At 37.4% G+C, this 21318-nt stretch overlaps 1 long non-coding RNA gene and 1 pseudogene across 1 annotated transcript; one reads left to right on the top strand and one right to left on the bottom strand.

Annotated features, from left to right (window-relative positions):
• Positions 1–13916: 13916 nt before the first annotated feature.
• Ralbp1-ps2 (ralA binding protein 1, pseudogene 2) lies at positions 13917–18202 on the bottom strand. The gene is made up of 3 exons (XR_010064715.1): positions 17860–18202; positions 14748–14789; positions 13917–14133 (listed from the first exon to the last, which is right to left on the bottom strand). It is a non-coding gene; the product is annotated as a ralA binding protein 1, pseudogene 2 (long non-coding RNA).
• On the top strand, positions 15805–17458 carry Naa11-ps14 (N(alpha)-acetyltransferase 11, NatA catalytic subunit, pseudogene 14; annotated as a pseudogene).
• Positions 18203–21318: the final 3116 nt, after the last annotated feature.

Here is a 21318-nt window from a genome sequence, read left to right as displayed (position 1 = left end):
TATGAGCACTAATTGTCTTCACAAAGATAATTGTGATACCCTATACTAGCAACTTAAAAGAACAATGAAAACCCCAGGTCAAAAATAAGAAAATACACTAAAGAGAAGCAGACAACAGGAAATAATATTAAGTCTGAAATCAATTAGAAACAGAATCCATAAAACCAAGATCCTGTTCCTTGAGAATATCAACAAGACACATAAACCTAAACTAACTAAGAGTCTCAGAAATAGTATGCAAATTAACAAAATCAGAAATGAAAAGAGAGACATAATAGAAATTGAAGAAATTTAAAAAAGTCATCAGGTTTTACTACAAAAGACTAACTTGACAAAGCTTGAAAATCTATATGAAATGAATGATTTTCTAGACAGATACCACATACCAAAGTTAAATCAAGATCAGATAAACTAATCAATCCCATAACCCCTAAGGAAGTAGAAGAATTCATTAAAAACAACCAACAACAATAACAGTAACAAAAAGACTAGGGCATGATGCATAATTCAGTGCCTAATTCTACCAGACTTCCAAATAAGAGCTAATACCAAAACTCCTTAAACTGTTCTCAAAAGAGAAACAGAACTACAGAACTTGCTGGTCAGATTGTAGAGAAACGGGAATGCTCCTTCATTGCTGGTGGGATGGCAAATTACCACCACTCTGGAAATCAATCTGGCTGTTCCTCAGCAAACAGGAAATAGTTGTACCTGAAGACGCTGATATACTGGTCCTGGGCATATAGCCAAAAGATGCTCCACAGTACCACAAAGATACAAGCTCCACTATGTTAATAGCAGCCTTATTTGTAATAGAAACCCTGATATTCTTCAACCAAAGAATGGATACAGAAAATATGGTTTATTTATACAACGGAATACTATTCAGCTACTAAAAACAAAGGACATTGTGAAATTTGCAGGCAATTGCATGGATCTAGAAAATATTCTGAGTGAGCTAAACCAGACTCCAAAGGACATGAATAGTATATATTCATTAATCAGTGACACTACACAAAATATACAGAATATCCATGACACTAAAAGTTAAACCATAAGGAAAGCCTAAGTAAGGATGCTTCAATCCCACTTAGCAAAGGGAAATAAATAACCATGGGAGGCAGAGGGAAGGAGAGATATGTGTGAGAGTGGAATGGGAAGAGAACAGGTCAGGATCAGGTATGGGAGAGACATGAGAGAGGACAAGGGACCCAAGAGAATGAATGGAAATATACAGATCTTGGGGTTGGTGGGAACCTCTAGAATATCCCAGAGTCATGGGATAGGGGTGCTCCCAAGGGTCAAGGTAGGAGTGAACGTGATTGTTGGGGGTAGGGCGGCAATGGGGGGAGGGTGGGGAGGGGAACACCCATAAAGAAGGGAAGGGGGAGGGATTAGGGGGATGTTTGCCTGGAAACTGGGAAAGGGAATAACATTCTAAATGAAAATAAGAAATACTCAAGTTAATAAAAAAAATTAAAAAAAAAAACAAAAAAAAAAGAGTCAAGGTAGGAAATTTTGCCCAAACACAAAATCACACAGATGTAAAATTTGAAGAGACCACCTTTTTAAATCAGACAGGACACCTGTGGATGGATAAGGACACTACACACCTACAAAACTTTCAACATCAAATTGATCCTGTCTAAAAGAAATGCAGGACAAAAATGGAATAGAGTCTGAAGCAGTGACCAGTCAGTGACAGGCTCAACTTGGGATCCATCCCATTATTAGGTAACAATCCCAAATATTATTACTGATGCAATGTTGTACTTGCAGCCAGTAGCCTAGCATGGCTGTCCTCTGAGAGGCCCTGCAAGCAGCTGACTAAAACAGATATAGATATTACGTCTAACCATTGCACTGAGGTCAACAAGCCCTATGGAAAAGTTGGGAGAATTGAAAGAACTGGAAGGATTGGAAACATCATAGAAAGACCAGCAATATCAACCTGGACCCCTGGGAGCTATCAGAGACTGAGTCACCAACTAAAGAGCATGAATGGGCTGTTCAGAGGACACAGCCACCTATGTATGAGAATGTTTTCTTATCTGGCATTAGTGGGAGAGCGTGCCCTTAAATCTGCAGAGACTTATGTCACTGATATGAAGGTCAACTTTATGGTTTAGAGCTTCAATTTTTCAGTAGCTTTTAAAAGATCAGCTTTGCAAGAATACTTGGTGACCTCAAATTTTATTTCTTATTCAAACTTTTCTGATAATTTTATTACTATTATTTATTTGGTAATAATCTGGTGAGAAATAAAAGAAGGCAACAAACAGTATACTGTAAAGTCAGATTGTCTCCAGAAATAAGAATATGATTTCATATTCAGTTGCAGAATTATTGGTCATAGGAGATGTGAACTGAATATTTTACATGGATTCGGAGAAAGGGCTATATTTCTAATATTCATTACAAAACAATCTACATAATTTGGAATAAATAAAAAACTGAAGATTTCACATTTTATATTTAAACTTGTTTCTCTGTGTAACTCATTCACTCACATATATAACCGATCACCATGTTAGACTTGGTGTCTGGGCAGGTTAGATGTGGGAATTAGAAACCCTGAAACTGGAGTTATAGATGGTTGTGAGCTACCATGTGAGTGATGGAATCCCTTGAGATATATAGCTAGGAAGAGTTTCTGTAATGATCAGTAAGTGACTTTTTTAAATTGTTTTCTCCAGAAACAATATGTCTAGAGTTTTGTTTTGTTTGCCTTATCAGGAAAATTCTGTTTCTGAAACAGAAAGCACAGAAAAATTCCTGTCATTCTAAGGCTGTTGCTTATGAGGTAATAAATTGTTTCTGAATGGTATATTACTAATTATTTATGATTTAAATGAATGAAATTATACTTAAGTCATTTTGCTTTAGTGTTTATTCAAGTTTAAGACTAAATAATAAAAATAGTGAGGATTCACCAAACTCAGCTCGTCCCTCCTTAGATTTCCCTGTTAATACCTTGGAGTACTCTTGGAGCTTTCCCAGGGCCAGTACAGAATCACAGATGGTAATCTTAAATGTTCTGGGAGGCAAAAAGAACCAACCATCACAAATAAACTGACATTAGAGTCTTGAAGAGTCTAGCAATTTCCTTTACTTACCATTTCTAGCTCTTTAGCAGGGAAATTATTTAAACCAGTATTAATGATATTTCTTCTGACCACAGGTTTGAGTAAACAGGACTGATTTCAGGAGAAAATCTATGGGTACTTGCCTTTCCTCTTGGAGGGAACCTTGATCTACTGATCCACAATAAAATAAGAAGTTGAATAGAGCCATTACCACTAACAAGACAAATAGTATTATGAAAAATCTTACATCTGTGCAGACTGTGTGTGGTATATTGAATTTTGACTTAACATGAGCACAGAACCTAGTGTCCACAGAGGCATATACTCATGGTGGCTATGATGAGTTTAGCAAAGTTAACATTCAAAAGATATGATAACTTCGACAACAGTGAACACAAGAGTCAAAACCAGAGAGTCTTTGAGGGTGCCTAGAAGTGAAAACATCCCTTGGCTTTAATTCAGAGATGTCCAGTCTGTGGAGATGAAGGACATGTGTCTATCCTGGCAAATAGGCCTGATGCTGAAAAGAAGTTCTAGAACATAATTACTGCACACAGTGTTATGGATCCATTTGAAATGATCATCTAAATAGAACATTCTGTTGAAATATTGAGCACCCTCCAGGAGTGGCTCTAACTGGAATTATTATTAATTTTATTTTCTTGTAGACTCCTATTTAAAACCAATGTCATTGTCCCATAGAGTTTTTCATTGTTAAACTAGCAGACAAAAAGCACTCAAGCAGACACACCACCAAATACCCATTTACACACAAACATACATGGAGAGGTGATAATGAAACAGAAAGAGAAAGAGAGTGAAAGAGAGAGGCAGACAGAGGTAGAGGGGCATAAAGTTAGAGAGGCAGACTGACATGTGGATTCTCATTGTACAAACTCACAGAAAGCGATAGACAGGGATGCATAAACACAGAGAAACACACACACACACACACACACGCACACACAGTTACAAAGAGATACACATGCAAATTAAAAATAGAAAGACAATATATACACAGATATGTATGCAGAAAAGACATAGAAATGTAGACTCATTCATTAAAGATTTATTAAAAGTTAAAAATAAATACAGTAGAACATGTACGCTTACACATCCACACAAGAGAAATGAAAACAAGAAGAAATGGGAAAGACTACAGAATTACATACCAAATAGGCAGTACAGTCTAATTTAAAAAAAAAAAAAGAAAGAAGAAAAATATTCCCTCGAACATTGGTATCCTTTAAATTAGGTGTGAGCATATGACAAATTAATCACAATTTATTACAGTGGATATGTATTATCTAGTGAAACCACACATAAAGTTCAAACCGTTGGGCTATGACTTTCATTTCACATAAAACTAGACATGAATTCAAGAAAAAATGTCACTCAAAGGACTATTATTATGTCTTCAATAACTTCTGATTAAAAAGGAACCATTTGGTTTTAGCGGGATTCCCAAACCCGCAGATCCCTGCCCGCAGCAGCTCACTGCTCCCAAACCCCGTGGAAGAGAGACCTCACCGCCTGGACAGGTGGGCACTCCTGAGACTGCAGAGCAGAAGAGACCACCAACACTGCTTACCCCTGCCCACATCCCTGGCCCAAGAGGAAACTGTATATGGACTCTGGGTTTCCTTGGATAAGGGCACAGCAGCAGCAGGTCCCCTGCGTCTGAGACACCGCCAGAACCTGAAGGGACCGACCAGATAAACAGTTCTCTGCACCGAAATCCCGTGGGAGGGAGAGCTAAACCTTCAGAGAGGCAGACACGCCTGGGAAACCAGAAGAGACTACACTCTGCCCACATTACTGATTCCAGAGGAAAACCCCAAACGCCATCTGGAACCCTGGTGCACTGAAGCTCCCAGAAAGGGCGGCGCATATCTTCCTGGTTGCTGCCCCCACAGAGAGCTCATAAGCAACACCCCACGAGCAAACTTGAGCCTTGGGACCACAGGTAAGACAAACCTTCCTACTGCAAGCGACCTGACTAGTGAACTCAGGACACAGGCCCACAGGAACAGCTGAAGACCTGTAGATAGGAAAAACTACATGCCTGACAGCAGAACACTCTGTTCCCATAACTGGCTGAAAGAAAACAGGAAAACAGGTCTACAGCACCCCTGACACATAGGCTTATAGGACCGTCTAGCCACTGTCAGAAACAGAAGAACAAAGTAACACTAGAGATAATCTGATGGCGAGAGGCAAATGCAGGAATCCAAGCAACAGAAACCAAGACTACATGGCATCATCGGAGCCCAATTCTCCCACCAAAGCAAGCGAGGAATATCCAAACACACCAGAAAAGCAAGATCTAGTTTCAAAATCATATTTGATCATGATGCTGAAGGACTTCAAGAAAGACGTGAAGAACTCCCTTAGAGAAACACAGGAAAACATAAATAAACAAGTAGAAGCCTACAGAGAGGAATCACAAAATTCCCTGAAAGAATTCCAGGAAAACACAATCGAACAGTTGAAGCAATTAAAAATGGAAATAGAAGCAATCAAAAAGAACACATGGTAAGAACCCTGGATATAGAAAACCAAAAGAAGAGACAAGAAGCCGTAGATACAAGCTTCACCAACAGAATGCAAGAGAGAAGAGAGAATCTCAAGAGCAGAAGATTCCATAGAAATCATCGACTTAACTGTCAAAGATGATGTAAAGCGGAAAAAGCTATGGGTCCAAAACATACAGGAAATCCAGGACTCAATGAGAAGATCAAACCTAAGGATAATAGGTATAGAAGAGAGTGAAGACTCCCAGCAAAAGGACCAGTAAATATCTTCAACAAAATCATAGAAGAAAACTTCCCTAACCTAAAGAAAGAGATACCCATAAGCACACAAGAAGACTACAGAACACCAAATAGATTGGACCAGAAAAGAACCTCCTCCTGTCACATTATAGTCAAAACACCAAATGCACAAAATAAAGAAAGAATATTAAAAGCAGTAAGGGAAAAAGGTCAAGTAACATATAAAGGCAGACCTATCAGAATCACACCAGACTTTTCACCAGAGACTATGAAAGCCAGAAGATCCTGGGCAGATGTCATACAGACCCTAAGAGAACACAAAAGCCAGCCCAGGTTACTGTATCCTGCAAAACTCTCAATTAACATAGATGGAGAAACGAAGATATTCCACGACAAAACCAAATTTACACAATATCTTTCTACAAATCCAGCACTACAAAGGATAATAAATGGTAAAGCCCAACATTAGGAGGCAGGCTATACCCAAGAAGGAGCAAGAAACTAATCATCTTGGCAACAAAACAAAGAGAAGAAAAGCACAGAAACATAACCTCATATCCAAATATGAATATAACAGGAAGCAATAATCACTATTCCTTAATATCTCTCAACATCAATGGCCTAAACTCCCCAATAAAAAGACATAGCTTAACGAACTGGATATGCAATGAGGACCCTGCATTCTGCTGCCTACAGGAAACACACCTCAGAGACAAAGACAGACACTACCTCAGAGTGAAAGGCTGGAAAACAACTTTCCAAGCATATGGTCGGAAGAAGCAAGCTGGAGTAGCCATTCTAATATCAAATAAAATCAATTTTCAATTAAAAGTCATCAAAAAAGTTAAGGAAGGACACTTCATATTCATCAGAGGAAAAATCCACCAAGATGAACTCTCAATCCTAAATATTTATGCCCCAAAAACAAGGGCACCTACAAACGTAAAAGAAACCTTACTAAAGCTCAAAACACACATTGCACCTCACACAATGATAGTAGGAGATTTCAACACCCCACTCTCATCAATGGACAGATCCTGGAAACAGTAATTAAACAGAGACATAGACAGACTAAGAGAAGACATGATCCAAATGGACTTAACAGATAGTTATAGAACATTCTATCCTAAAGCAAAAGGATATACCTTCTTCTCAGCTCCTCATGCTACTTTCTCCAAAATTGACCATATAATTGGTCAAAAAACGGGCCTCAATAGGTACAGAAAGATAGAAATAATCCCACCGTGCTATCGGACCACCACGACCTAAAGCTGGTCTTCAATAACAATAAGGGAAGAACGCCCACATATATGTGGCAGTTGAACAATGCTCTACTCAACGATAACCTGGTCAAAGAGAAATAAAGAAAGAAATTAAAGACTTTTTAGAATTTAATGAAAATGAAGGTACAACATACCCAAACTTATGGGACACAATGAAAGCTGTGCTAAGAGGAAAACTCATAGCTCTGAGTGCCTGCAGAAAGAAACAGGAAAGAGCATATGTCACCAGCTTGACAGCACACCTAAAAGCTCTAGAACAAAAAGAAGCAAATACACCCAGGACGAGTAGAAGGCAGGAAATAATCAAACTCAGAGCTGAAATCAACCAAGTAGAAACAAAAAGGATCATAGAAAGAATCAACAAAACCAAAAGTTGGGTCTTTGAGAAAATCAACAAGATAGATAAACCCTTAGCCAGAGTAACGAGAGGACACAGAGAGTGTGTCCAAATTAACAAATCAGAAATAAAAAGGGAGACATAACTACAGATTCAGAGGAAATTCAAAAAATCATCAGATCTTACTATAAAAGCCTATATTCAACAAAACTTGAAAATCTGCAGGAAATGGACAATTTCCTAGACAGATACCAGGTACCGAAGTTAAATCAGGAATAGATAAACCAGTTAAACAACGCCATAACTCCTAAGGAAATAGAAGCAGTCATAAAAGGTCTTCCAACCAAAAAGAGCCAAGGTCCAGACGGGTTTAGTGCAGAATTCTATCAGACCTTCATAGAAGACCTCATACCAATACTATTCAAACTATTCCACAAAATTGAAACAGATGGAGCACTACCAAATTCCTTCTATGAAGCCACAATTACTCTTATACCTAAACCACACAATTACCCGACAAAGAAAGATAACTTCAGACCAATTCCCCTTATGAATATCGACGCAAAAATATTCAACAAAATTCTGGCTAGCCGAATCCAAGAGCACGTCAAAACAATCATCCACCATGACCAAGTAGGCTTCATCCCAGGCATGCAGGGATGGGTTAATATATGGAAAACCATCAACATGATCCATTATATAAACAAACTGAAAGAACAAAACCACATGATCATTTCATTAGATGCTGAGAAAGCATTTGACAAAATTCAACAACCCTCCATGAAAAAAGTCTTCAAAAGATCAGGAATTCAAAGCCCATATCTAAACATAGTAAAAGCAATATACAGCAAACCAGTAGCTAACATTAAACTAAATGGAGAGAAACTTGAAGCAATCCCACTAAAATCAGGGACAAGACAAGGCTGCCCACTCTCTCCCTACTTATTCAATATAGTTCTTGACGTTCTAGTCAGAGCAATCGGACAACAAAAGGAGGTCAAGGGAATACAGATCGGAAAAGAAGAAGTCAAAATATCACTATTTGCAGATGATATGATAGTATATTTAAGTGATCCCAAAGTTCCACCAGAGAACTACTAAAGCTGATAAACAACTTCAGCAAAGTGGCTGGGTATAAAATTAACTCAAATGAATCAGTAGCCTTCCTCTACACAAAAGAGAAAGAAGCCGAGAAAGAAATTAGGGAAACGACACCCTTCATAATAAACACAAATAATATAAAGTACCTCGGTGTGACTTTAACCAAGCAAGTAAAAGATCTGTACGATAAGAACTTCAAGACTCTGAAGAAAGAAATTGAAGAAGACCTCAGAAGATGGAAAGATCTCCCATGCTCATGGATTGGCAGGATTAATATAGTAAAAATGGCCATTTTACCAAAAGCGATCTACAGATTCAATGCAATCCCCATCAAAATACCAATCCATTTCTTCAAAGAGTTAGACAGAACAATTTGCACATTCATCTGGAATAACAAAAAACCCAGGATAGCTAAAGCTATCCTCAACAATAAAAGGACTTCAGGGGGAATCACTATCCCTGAACTCAAGCAGTATTACAGAGCAATAGTGATAAAAACTGCATGGTATTGGTACAGAGACAGACAGACAGACCAATGGAACAGAATTGAAGACCCAGAAATGAAGCCACACACCTATGGGCACTTGATTTTTCACAAAAGAGCCAAAACCATCCAATGGAAAAAAGATAGCATTTTCAGCAAATGGTGCTGGTTCAACTGGAGGTCAACATGTAGAAGAATGCACATCGATCCATGCTTATCACCCTGTACAAAGCTTAAGTCCAATTGGATCAAGGACCTCCACATCAAACCAGATACACTCAAACTAATAGAAGAAAAACTAGGGCAGCATCTGGAACACATGGGCACTGGAAAAAATTTCCTGAACAAAACACCAATGGCTTATGCTCTAACATCAAGAATCGACACATTGGATCTCATAAATCTGCAAAGCTTCTGTAAAGCAAAGGACACTATGGTTAGGAGAAAACAACAACCAATAGATTGGGAAAAGATCTTTACCAACCCTACAAAAGATAGAGGCCATACATCCAAAATATACAAAGAACTCAAGAAGTTAGAACACAGGGAGACAAATAACCCTATTAAAAAATGGGGTTCAGAGATAAACAAAGAATTCACAGCTGAGGAATGCAAAATGGCTGAGAAACACCCAAAGAAATGTTCAACATCTTTAGTCATAAGGGAAATGCAAATCAAAACAACCCTGAGATTTCACCTCACACCAGTGAGAATGGCTAAGATCAAAAACTCAGATGACAGCAAATGCTGGTGAGGATGTGGAGAAAGAGGAACACTCTTCCATTGTTGGTGGGATTGCAGACTGGTACAACCATTCTGGAAATCAGTCTTGAGGTTCCTCAGAAAATGGGACATTGAATTGCCTGAGGATCCAGCTATACCACTCTTGGGTATATACCCAAAAGATGCCCCAACATATAAAAAAGACATGTGCTCCACTATGTTCATAGCAGCCTTATTTATAATAGCCAGAAGCTGGAAAGAACCCAGATGCCCTTCAACAGAGGAATGGATACAGAAAATGTGGTACATCTACACAATGGAATATTACTCAGCTATCAAAAACAATGACTTTATGAAATTCATAGGCAAATGGTTGGAACTGGAAAATATCATCCTGAGTGAGATAACCCAATCACAGAAAAACACACATGGTATGCACTCATTGATAAGTGGCTAATAGTCCAAATGCTTGAATTACCCTAGATGCCTAGAACACATGAAACTCAAGACGGATGATCAAAATGTGAATGCTTCACTTCTTCTTTAAAAGGGGGACAAGAATACCCATGGGAGGGAATAGGGAGGCATAGTTTAAAACAGAGGCAGAAGGAACACCCATTCAGGGCCTGCCCCACATGTGGCCCATATATATACAGCCACCCAAGTAGACAAGATGGATGAAGCAAAGAAATGCAGGCAGACAGGAGCCGGATGTAGATCTCTCCTGAGAGACACAGACAGAATACAGCAAATACAAAGGCGAATGCCAGCAACAAACCACTGAACTGAGAACAGGACCCCTGTTGAAGGAATCAGAGAAAGAACTGGAAGAGATTGAAGGGGCTCGAGACCCCATATGAACAACAATGCCAAGCAACCAGAGATTCCAGGGACTAAACCACTACCTAAAGACTATACATGGACTGACCCTGGCCTCTGACCTAATAGGTAGCATTGAATATCCTAGTAAGATGACCAGTGTAAGGGGAAGCCCTGGGTCCTGCTAAGACTGAACCCCGAGTTAATGTGATTGTTGGGGGGAGGGTGGCAATGGGGGGAGGAAGGGGAAGGGAACACCCATAAAGAAGGGGAGGCGGAGGGGTTAGGGGGATGTTGGCCCGTGAACTGGGAAAGGGAATAACACTCGAAATGTAAATAAGAAATACTCAAGTTAATAAAAAAAAAAAGAAAGAAAGAAATTTATACCTAACAAATAAAATAAAAAGGAGCCATTTGTAAAATATGATTTGTAAATGTATCATGATCAAATTTCATCTGTATTTACACATTTCCACATATGTGAATCTCAAAAGCAAAATTCAATTTTAACTCAAAATAGATTGAAAGTAAGTTACATGCTTTCTTATCATTGGTAGTAACTTGCTGATTATGTCATTCACCATATCAAAGTTTGTTGCTGTTACATACCGAGGCTATAGAATGCACAGAGAGAAAAACGCTATAAAATAACCTGAAAGCTCATGAATATAAAATTAATATGATCTAATCATTATTTACACTTCATAATCTGTAAGAACTCCTCTAATGTAGAACTCATTTTCTTCCCATAGGCTAAGTCTGGAAGACACTCAGTCTAACATATTTATATTAGAATTTAGTTTTTGGGTACTGAAAAATCAAACATAACTGTTACAGGTTGTGTATGATAAAGGGTGACTGAGAAGCCATGGGTGCTAGAGCTCAGCATCCTGATTTCTCTTTCATTATGGCAGAATGTAGTCAGGGAGGTCACTTAAAAAGAGAGCAGAGACGTTTGCTTCCTCTCCAACTGGACTTCCATCATTACAGCCTTACTTCCATGTGCTTCATATGCACAGTTCTAGAAAAATGAGGTTGGGAAGCAGCACAATTATTTTTATAAAAATTAAAATTAGTGAGCACTCTTATCATATCAGGGTTTGTAAATACTTAGATGGCATACAGATGTAGAGTGTTGAATTCTTTTATGGTGATAGATCTAGGGATCCAAAATGAATATATTAGAAACAAGAACCCATTTCTTAACACTCCCAGGAAAAAACAAGGTACTTGTACTATTAGCTCTCTACTGCCTCTCACATTTAGAATCTGCTCCAGAGACCAAGGAAGACAGCAGCAAGAATATAGCATGAAATCAAAGCATAGTAATCGGACAAGAAACCACTGATGTACTGGAAATCTAATAAATAACCAGACAGTGAGTACATAAGTATATTTTTATGAAGTTAGTATCTATATTATCAGTTATCTTTGATGAGGATTGTAAGTATCTAAGAAACAGTCCCTTAAATGAGAAACACAGCACATGTGCTCTGTCCCTATCCATAACAACCATGAACCCAAACCTAAGAAAACCACTTCACAAGCCATCTCTTTTACAAAGGTTTCATTCATTATTTTTTAATTTTTACTTTTTATTAATCAACTGCTATGCATAATCTATTACTTTGAAAATAATATGAGTGAGTGTGTCTGTGTCTGTGGTGTGTTTGCATGTGTGTGTGCCTGTGTGTGTGTATGTGTGCGTGTGTGTGTGTTTGTGTGTATGTTTGAGTGCTTCTGACGATTCATCCAAGACCCCAATGTTACATGTCAGCTTAGTAGAATTTTATGAAAAGGACAATTTACACTAACTGACTTTGTATCTTTTTATGCAGAGGCTAACAATTATGCAAAAGCATCTTAGAATATGAAAAAAAAAACCAGGGACTGGGGATTTAGCTCATTGGTAAGAGCGCTTACCTAGGAAGCGCAAGGCCCTGGGTTCGGTCCCCAGCTCTGAAAAAAAAAAAAGAACAAAAAAAACAAAACCAGCTCTGATCTTGTGGTTGGAATGTAACAAGAAAGGAACAAATTTAAGGTTTTGTTCAGAATGTAAAATTAATCACCAATGGGTGAAAATATAGATCAGGGCTCAGAAATCATACATGCCAGAAGGAAATAATCACCTGCAAGTTTCCTTATTACACCAATATGGCACATTGAAATATGTACATATATTCATAAACCACATACTCATAGGAACACACATACACACACACACACACACACACACACATAGAGACAGACACACACACACACAGTAAGCATAGAACATTTAATGAAAAGTAAAGCTTCTGATAATTTGATGAATGTCTGAAAACATAGGTATAATTTTAAGACAACAAAGTTTTATTATAAAGAATTCTGCACATGAGGTAGAGTAATAATTCACATGGGACTTTAATTCACATTACTGTAAACATTTTGTTTTCAGAGCATTAGAAACATATTAATGTCTAATTAACAGTTGCAAAGATGTGTACATCTCTTTCTGATGGTGATTTTGTTTGTAAAACAGATTTCAAGACAAAGAGACTTTTTAAATAAAATATTTCTACAAATAACATTTTTCAAGCATGAAAACTAAAATAGAACTGGTAGTTTTATTATATATGCTAAAATATTTCTTGACTCATGATGAACCACAGAAAGGTAAACAATTCTTAAGAGAGAATATCAACCTTAGGATAGTTCACATGCTCCTTGTATGAGGAATAAAATGTTTTAATTTTTCAAAGACAAATAAAAAACGTTTAACGTAAATATATTTGCCTATATCTTCAGATAGAAATAATAACTGTGAATATTGAAATTACATATTAATAGACTAAATGTGCAACAGTGAGGTGATACTATCACTAACAAGGTATGAATTTTAAAACAGATTACTAAAATCATGGAGGCATGTAGTAAAATGCTGTCCCCCAGCCATGGCATAAGCATTGACTCATGAGGACAGTGCAGTTGTTTTCTATACAATGCTAAGACCAAAAGTCAATATTTTATACATTGATACTTAGTAAAGTCAAGAAAAGGAAAGAACATGAATATAGGGAAAGGTTTGGGGATATCTTGTGATTGTGCAGGTGATTTGGCATTTCTATACTTACATGAAATTATCGAATAAAGATAATTCTAAAATCATCTGCATCTATCTATTTTAAAATATAAGCAGTGTCTGACAGATCTACATTCAATCTTAAGAGTAAAGAAAAAAGAAAAATTAGGTGGAAAAATCCTAATATAAAAATAGGATTAAAACATTTTCCTAATTTATCCATAGAAAAACTTTACAGTCTATCTGTCCCTCTGTCCCTCTCTCCCTTTGTCCCGCTCTCCCCATCCATGCTCTTCTTATCTCTCCATCTTCCATTACTTTACAAACTGTCTCTCTCCTAGTCATGAACATGGAATATTAGTTTTGGTTTTGTATTCACATACAGTGTCACAGCATGCAATGTTCTCAGTGAATATCTGCATGGGAAGTTGCATTTTGTTGTGTTTCTTGGCTTCACGAATGGATCTGGGAAATGCAACAAAAATATACAATACAGCAAGATTAATTAGGAGCATATTTCAAGCTAATCCCTGTCAATATTTTTTCAGAATCATCTTAGCTTTCAATATAAGAAAATAAGTTCAGCAATATTCATTATTAGACTGGTGAATACTCAAAAATGTTTCAGAAACAGATATAGTCAGGTAGTAACACATTGACCTAAGTAGTATAGCCAGTCCTCAAAATGATGTGCCTGAAACAAACAGAAGAATAGAAATTTGCTTGACCTCAAAGGAGGAAGCAGCAGATGGTTGGAATGTGTATGATAGAGTGACATCTACTTAGTGGAACTTAAAATAAGACTTGAGAGTACTGTTTACTCTAATACGAAGAGGAAATAATAAATGCAGAACTTCCACCAAATTAAATAAAATAAGGAATGAACAAGAGAATGCAAAGCATTTTCCATTGACCATCTAATTAACAACTGATTTCGAGACAGAATATCAAATGTGTGTGTGTGTGTGTGTGTGTGTGTGTGTATATATATATATATATATATGTATATATATATATATATGCACATACTACCATTCCTATATCACCAAGGAATTAAAATATTAACAAAAGTAATATACCTTTGTAGAAAGAAATACCACCAAATGGTCTGTTCCATGGAACTGTGAAATTGAAAAATACTAGAGTCATGATAAATGGTAAGATTTTTAAGGTTATTATGCATAAAAATATCTTACGTTTGTGGTCATCAATTATGGCATAGGTATATTTGGCAGTCTCTACACAATTCCACCTCTAAATGACCTAATTTTTGTACTGCCGTGCTGTCATGTGACACTTTACAATCCCAAATATAATATTTCTCATATTTGATAAGAGAAACCCTAAGTATTAAATAACAAAATTTTGAGATTTTACCAGAGGAGTAGAAAACATTCAAAGAACAAAAGGTGATCTTCCCTTTTGTCAGAGTCTATGACAAATGCTTTTCCATGTAAAGAGCAAAGTCACAGAGCCTAGAATGCTCATAAAACTTGTGTTTGTGTTATTTGAGTCAACTGTGTGATGACACTAAGAATTTGGATAGAAGAATGAAAAGAGCTCAAATATGGAGTATGCATGAACTTTTCATGTGGAAAAAAATTTGAATTTTGGTATATGTTTGATTAGAGCAGAAGTCACATGCTACACAATCCCTGTGATTCCATCAACTACACTCAATATAATATCAATATGCCATGAGCACATCTTCTCATGAAAGATTAGAATGCAAATTTGAAATTTTCCTGAACTCTGAAAATTATACCTGACTCTGATGGTCTAATGACACTAGTCCTTTTTAATTGACTATAAAAACCAGTGATATTCTTCTGCAGAGACATTCAAATACTTGAGTATTGCATGAGTAACTTTTCATCATTCAATTAAATACTAATTTTTAAGAAAATGTGGGAGTATATAAAGTATTTTTCAAATTTAATTATACTACACAATATTATTGGGAAGAGATAGATCTGTGTACTTTTAAGACACAGATAAAATCAGATCATTTTGGGAAGAAGAATGTGTAGGATAAATAAGATCTTGTCTTGTTCACATTCTTCTAGGACAATGCACCTCTGTCCTGCCCCATGGATCTTGTGGAGTCTTGAACATCGAAGATCAAAACTTAAAGCACACTGGTGCTTTGCCCATTGCTCCGGCCCTGTGGGCTCACACGAGGTTAGAGGTAGCTCGCGAGGTCATGCTGTGCAAGCGCGTCCAAAATGTTGTACATGCTTCCGCATCTACACAATGGCTGGTAGGTAGACCGGCCAATCCTTTCAGAGGAGGACTGTGTGGTCATCATTTACTTTGGACACGACTAGGACCCCACTTGCATGAAGACATACAAAGTTCTGTACAGCATCGCCGAAACGAAATGGAAGATAGTGAGAGATCTTCCTCATCTCGTATGAGTTCCGTTTGGATAACCCAGGTGTCTTAAAGCAAATGGTGCTGGTGTCGCTTGTGCTCTGTGGCATCCTCTCTGATTCTCCCTAGTCTGATAGGCTTTTCTGCCGCCAATATGAGCATCTGCTGGGCTCGGCCATATGACCTGATAAACATACAACACTGCAACCCGCTCTGCCTGCCCGAGAACTACCAGATGAAGTACTACTATCATGGCCTCTCGTGGCCCAGCTCTCCTACATTGCTGAGGATGAGGTTGGGAAGATTGTGGGTTATGTTCTGGCCAAAATGGAAGAGGATCCTGATAACGTCCCTCATGGACACATCACCCCACTGGCTGTGAAGCGCTGCCACCTAAGCTTTGTATTGGCCAAGAAGCTAATGGACCAGGCCTCTCAGGCCATGATAGAGAACTTCAGTGCAAAGTATGTCTCCCTGCATGCCAGGAAGAGCAACCGAGCAGCCTTGCACCTCTGTTCCAGCACCCTGAACTTCCAGGTTAGTGAGGTGGAGCCCAAGTACTATGCAGATGGCGAAGATGCATATGCTCTGAAGCGAGATCTCTCACAGATGGCAGATGAGCTGAGAAGGCAACTGGAGCTGAAGAAAGGCAGATATGTCGTTTTTGGTTCCAAGGAGAATCAGGATAGCACACTTCCTGGTTCCGAAGAGGCCTATCAGCAGGACAACCTGGCTAGAGGTGACAGTGGCAGTAATGGCAAAGATAGCACTGGTGTCCAAGACAGCCTGCAGACCTTGGGGTCCGCCTCTTAGGACCTGCTTGAGCACAACAGGTCCTCGTATTTTAGTCATATTGTTCTTGGGAACCTTGTTCTGCAGTCCTGTGACGCAAATGGCCCTCCTTTTGATGCTTAGCAACCTTCTGCATAACCTGTGTGATCATGGAGGCACACCTGGACACAGAACCTGTTGTGCGGGAGTCAAGGAGGCCTGAGGACTGCCATGCAGCGCCTTTCTTGGCTTCTTCATGCTGCCATCAGATTCTGTTCAGTGCTGTACTGGTTCTGTATATCCTGCAGGTTTCCAAACCCTAGAATGCTAAACAGGAAGTGGGGACAACTTGAGAATACCCCAGCGTCCTGCATTTGCCAGTGTTTATCTGGGTTTTCCTTGGAGTAGAATCGTCAAGCTAGTCCTCATGCCCTCTCCCTTGTGGGGAGTTATCCACTCTTGCTTTCTGGGGAACTGCCTGGACTTGCCCTCCCTTCTTTTGAAGAAGAATGCTCTCTTTCTTCGTGGGAGACGATGATAGGTTCTGGACTAATATGGGAGCAGAATTTGTAGATCTTAAGGAAATGACAAGCAGAAATTAAACTGCAATCTCTAACCTGAACAAATAAAAATATAAGGAGAAGAAAAAAAACCCAAACAAACAACAAAACAAAAAACAAAAACAAAACAAAAAACCGTAAAGCACCTACGTACGTGTGGAAATGGATATAATGAAGAGTATAGAAAAATCTAGGATCATCATAGAAGGCGGAAAGTTGAGTTGGCATCCTGTATACAATTAGACTAAAATTGACTCTATTTTTGCAAACATTTTGGGATGATGAAAGCATTTGGTGAAAGGAGTTACTAGATAGATACACACTCTTCAATGGTCACCAATAACCATAGCCTGATTTTTGTTTTCTAACTGGAGAATATTAGAATGAGTATACTCATTCACTGGGAAGTGAATTACACTCCATTAATTTGACCCACAATTTCTGAAGTTATCATCTTGTGATCACAGGTCCGAACTCTAGGTCTTACCGAAAGGTGGCAACAACATATCCCATCGGCCAGTATAGGTAAATGGACTTGGAAGCAGCAGTGTTGTCTGACCTGAATGCGTCCAATTCATCACCAATCCACAGGGTAGCCAATGGAATGACATGTTTTATCTTAAATTTCTTATTTTTATAAAGAATCAAATATCTGTTAGTTTAATTTGCATTGTAGTTAGTGTTGTGGTAAAACCAAGTTCTTCCTGCCCCAGAGCAAAAAAGGACACATCCATTGCTAAATCTAAGCACAGCGGCACTTACAGAAAGCCACCTGTATCAATATTTCTTACCTGGATTTAGTTAAGGAGTAACTATTTTGCTTTGTTTTTTTTTCCCATAATATACAAAGGAAATCATTTAAAGATTTTTTATTTTAATTAATTACATGGAAAAATCTTTCCAGAATATAAACAAAAATATTGTTTGACTTAGTAAAATTTTCTGTTGTCTATCTCCCTGTACTAAAATATTCAATAACCTCATTCTAGTAGCTCCTGTAGAAAACCCGCAAATTACATATCACACAAGTAACCAAAAAGGCGATCATTTTTCCAATAATTTAGCCAAATAATTAGAATAATGTCTTCCTATCAAGCATTCTGGTATTATTAGAAGTGTTTTTAAGAAACAATAATCTTTGAAGTATAAATTTTATCCTTTTGTCATTCTTTTTCTGAGTAATTTGCTCTTTCAGAATTCTACATTAAAATACAATGCGTTTGATGATTGTTTTTGTCACTTTCTCCTTCCATTCTATCTCCTGACAGATCTCCTCCCCACACTCATGATTTTTTTTTTTGTATTTTTTTAATGATGGATGGTGCATTTGCTGTGTAAACCTAGGTATTGAACTTTCCTTCTGATACTCGTGTGCTAATATGTGGCTAGATAACTGAAGATAATGACTCCCTCTCAAATTCAGGGGACAGAATATCACAAGAATAAATCATGGTTCAAAGATCCTGTATATAAACTTTAATATTTAAAACATGGGAAGACTAATTGCACTACAAAGAAAGATTCCTCATATAATCTAATGTAACATACTATAGTTAAAATACAAGCCATTGTGCAACATGTACTTCAAGATATACATACACACATGTCTCAATAATGAGATATTTATATTTACATTTTATATTCACCATTTGAACATATATATAAAGTTTCCAAGAAATGTTTGAACCTGAAACTTCTAATTCCAATGTCTGATAAGAGATAATCTTCCTTGAAAATGGAAATAACAATAATCACTCCTTATAAACTTGATAAACTTCTTTCCATAATGTGAATGAAAATCTAAAAATAGTTTTAATTACAATTGCTTCATGACAGAAGCGATCATATGTACTGGCTTTAAGAAACCAACCATTTCCGTTTCCTTTATTCTCAGCACAAACTTAAGTTTACTTCCTTCCATCAACTACACTTATATGGCAAATGATCAGTTTATTTCTTTTTACATTTCTGATGAGTTGATTACTATCTTTTAATATAAAATGTGAAGATTTCCCACTGTGGAAAGAAAAGGAGCTCTGTACCAAAAAAAAAAAAAAAAAAAAAAAAACCAAGAAAGATGGACAGATTGACAGACACCCAGTCCATTCTTTTATTTTCAGCCTGCCTCAGACACTAATTACCATTTTCTGTGAAGGAGCTTACATGACTGATCAGGGTTGCAAGAAAAACATACCCAGTTGGTGTATTTATAATGTATAGAAGAACTCTCACCTGAATATTTTATTTTTCTCACAATCTGTGAAATGGATCTTCTGGAAAATGATTCACTGATGATCAGAAAATTTAACCCCTGCCCCCCCAAAAAATGGAATAGACTATTTTATTGATGTCTGTCTGATAAATTTATGTACATATGAGAACACCACTTAAGATATTTACTTGATAGTATCAATACCAGCATCACATATTCTAGAAGGCTGTGATCATAAGTAGTGGAGATTATACATGATGTGGTCCCAGAAAACATCTCTATGGCCATACATTCTAATATAACCAAGTACACAGTTTCATTCAATCACAACAGTTTTCTCTAGTGTCTGCAGAATCACCAAGCAAGACTTAGTGCCAGCAGTTTCCCTTGATAGTGGAGAGATTGAAGCTGCTTCCTATCTCTTCATGCTAATCTGGAAGCTATGAGGTCAGGAGGTTTACATGTGTAGCTCCTTATGACCAACAATCTTGCTTCTGTAATCTATTTGTAAACACCAAGCAAGAAGGCTCCTGCTTATCAGGAGTATAATATTTTATTTAGAGAAATGTGTCACTAAATGTGTTCACAGGGCTGTCACTACCAGTTGTAATACTCCTAAGTTAGTTTTTAAAAAATGCTAGAAATGTGGGCACATGCCTGCATAACTGTCTCCTTGGTAGCTTGTCGCTAATCTTTCACCAGATTCAAACAGCAGAGTGGTACCTTAATTAATTAATTTTTTAAATGTGCCTAAAGAATTTGTCAAAACAAATTGATAAATATATAGGAGTAGTCCAGTAAGCATCAACCCTACTCAAAGAAGCATATGCTACTAAGGAAACTTGAGAGTAAGAGAAATCTCCCCTAGGATTGTCAATTAGATTGCCTATCTAATACCAAATACACATTCCTGAAAACACAAATACAAGCAATATTATACTGACTGAGTAGGTTATATTTAAGTACTTAGAAACTGTACCATGAATATCTATTATATATGTGTATCTTATGTTAGCTTACATACAAAATAATGAGTAAGAATGAGTAATAAAAAAACCCAGAAAGCCATGATTTCAAAAGAGAACAAGGAGGGGTATACGGAAGGATGTGGAAGGACATGGAAGAGGAAAAAGAAGGAGAATGTAAAGTAATTATAATCTCAAAAATAAAGGAAGTTATACACAGTTTTGTACCTTAAGGTCTTTCCACTGAGTAGCCTCTTATATTAAGGAAAGCATGATGCGTATACTTACAGTTTACTGGATACCACCAAAATGTCATCGAACAAGGTCAGATATCGTTTCTTTCTTTTCTAGCCTCTTCGGATAACCGCAGCACCTTGGCAAACCATGGTTCGATTTTCTTCTCCTACATCTTCCTCCTTAGTCGTGTCCATATGGAGAAAAAAAAATTCTCCTGATGCAGAGCTCCACCTAGAGAACAAGTGTTCAGTGGATAAGTTAAAAACCAATGTTCATACTGTATTTCAAAGGGCGAACAGAGTTAAAATGCAGACTCAGTTTTCCAAGCATGATTCTGTTGAGCTATAGACAGCTTTAAAATGTAACAGAAACTATGTCATGGATGAAGGGAACTATTGGGAACGTATTGAAGAAGTAGGATCTTTTCAGAAGTGGGACCCTTTTCAGAAGTGTCATGGGAATAGTTTGAAGAAGTGTAGTTGGTAGGATATAGAACAATGGTTCTCAAACTCTAAATGCTACAACACTTTAA

Source organism: Rattus norvegicus, chromosome 3 (assembly GCF_036323735.1).
Source record: "Rattus norvegicus strain BN/NHsdMcwi chromosome 3, GRCr8, whole genome shotgun sequence".
Taxonomy (NCBI): domain Eukaryota; kingdom Metazoa; phylum Chordata; class Mammalia; order Rodentia; family Muridae; genus Rattus; species Rattus norvegicus.
Note: the sequence above shows the minus strand (reverse complement) of the source record. Positions and strands in the feature narration are given on the sequence as shown.